We start from the raw sequence: 2,529 nt of genomic DNA on the forward strand, positions 1-2,529 counted from the left end.
GGTGTGACGAGTAAGATATCGTCCACATATCGCAGGCCAGGTCACATGCTCGGGAACGATGTTGGCAAAGGGTCCTGTTTCTAGAAATTCCATGAATAAATTAGCCAGGACTGCACTTAATGGAGAGCCCATGGCCATGCCAAATTTCTGGTGGAAGAAACTGTCCTGGAATTTAAAATAATTAAATTCAACACAAAGTTTGATCAAATCGACAAAATGGTTGGGGGGCAGGGGGAAGTCGATTTTCTCCTTCTCGATTCTATCACTAAGGAGCTGTATTACCTTATCCGAGGGGACACATGTGAAGAGACTTTTCACGTCCAGGCTGGCCAACTTCTTGTTTCTGGCGGAGATATCTCGGATTCTGTCTAGTAGGTCCCCCTGAGTGTCTGAGATGAGCTCCACTGATGGTTCCCAGGAGGGGGGACAGATGTCTGGCCAACGTACCTGCCTAATCTGTGGGGAGCACTCCCTAGTCCCTGATGTTATAGGTCTCATTGGAATATCATTTTTGTGTGTTTTGGGCAGACCATACATCGTAGCTGTGCGTGGGAGATTTGGCAATAAGTAAAGGAGCTTTTTACCTGCAACTGAACTTTTGAGAATTTTTCTTACCTTGTATGCGAAGTTCTTCGTCTCGTTGTCTACTTCTGCCTGGGAGACTTCACGATATGTATTAACATCACTGAGCAGATATTTCATCTTCCTCTCGTAGTCTGAACTGTCCATCACCACTACTCCACCCCCCTTGTCAGCGGTGGTGATTCTGATGGAAGAATCCTTGGCTAGCTCTGCTAGAGCTCGAACGTACCTTCTGGGTATTGTAGGGTTGGGACGTTCGTTGAGCAGCTAAGGTCAGTAGTCCTTGTGTGTAACCTTGCATGAATTCACTGTCTTGGTATCTGTAGTTTTTCGTGATCAAATCGATGTTTTGATTCTTTCCTGTGGGTACCGGTTGCAAACTTAAGCCCGAGGCTGAGTACATTCGGTTTCGGGTGTCAGTTAATGCTCTGTTGGAAAGATTCATTATGATTTCGGGTCTTCCCATGGATTTCCAACACTGGTCGGCGCAAAGCCTATCCAGTTCACGTATATGTCTATTCTTCTGTTGGTTATTGAAGGTAGCGATGTCCACTCTTATATCTTCGGCGATCGAATCGGACATCGTATGGCGGAGCTGCGAGCCTAACTTCTTGGCTTTCTCCGAAAGCCTGGGAGACCTTGGTAGAAAGGCTAGTCCAGCATTCCGTGAGGTAGGACTTAAGGTGAGGAGGAAAGGGGACAGTTTCTTCCACCAGAAATTTGGCATGGCCATGGGCTCTCCATTAAGTGCAGTCCTAGCTAATTTATTCATGGAATTTCTAGAAACAGGACCCTTTGCCAACATCGTTCCCGAGCATGTGACCTGGCTGCGATATTTGGACGATATCTTACTCTCACACCAGGCGTTTTCAATCTTCAGCGCTTGCAGACGGCCTTAAACGAAGTGGAGCCCACCATTCAGTTTTCCCTAGAGGAAGAAATCCACGATTCTCTTCCTTTCCTGGACACACACATCTTTAAGTACGGTAACCAATTTGAATTCAAAGTGTATAGAAAGCCCACCAACAAAAATGATTTAATTCATTTCTACTCCCACCATGATATAAGGACCAAGAGAGGAGTAGTAATAGGTTTTTTTTCCTTAGGGCATTTAGGATATGTAGTGCAAAATAACTTAGAAGAAGAGTGCAGGTTTATTAAAGAGACCTTTTTAACACTAAAATTTCCAGAGTTTTCTTTTACATAATTGCAAACAGCAGGCCGCTAAGATTCGGGAAAGCCGTAGGCAGCAGGACAGCACAACTAGACGTCTCGTGTTGCCAACCGGCGACGTTGCCACCAACCTGACACGTCCTTTAAGAACCACCAACTTGGAAATAGTGTGCCAGACAAGCAGAACAATAAAAGACATCACGAAGACGGAAACACACAACAACCAGACACCGAGCACCAAAGCCGGTGTTTATCGTATTCCGTGTTCAGGATGTGATAAAGTTTACATCGGAGAAACGTCACGCGACCTGAATACACGAAATACGTGAACACCGTTACGACGTCAGGCCTGATGTCACCACCAATGCATGTGTGACACATAGAAACAAGGAACAACCATCTTATGGACTGGAAGAATGCAGAGCTGCTGATGCGGGAAACCATACAAAATCCGCAGGAAGTGTTTAGAAGCAGCAATCATTCAATGAACGAACACTATTGAACAAAACAGGGGCATGTTTAACATATCTCCTCACATTAATCCCCTAATACCCATGGCCAGCAAAATATTAAATACTTAAAACACCCTTTGTGGACATTTCGCTCACGGACGTTTGGGCCAGCATTCTCATCCTTTCCCAGTGTCCAATTCCCCCTACCTCCTCCTCCTCCTCCTCCTCCTCCTCCTCCTCCTCCTCTCTTCCTTCCCAGCCCCCCTTTTTCTCTCCCCGTTCCCGCCTTTCCCCCTTATTTAATCTCAAGCATTTGTATCGC

This window comes from Oratosquilla oratoria, chromosome 7 (assembly GCF_046742065.1).
Source record: "Oratosquilla oratoria isolate Oo_2021 chromosome 7, ASM4674206v1, whole genome shotgun sequence".
Lineage (NCBI taxonomy): Eukaryota > Metazoa > Arthropoda > Malacostraca > Stomatopoda > Squillidae > Oratosquilla > Oratosquilla oratoria.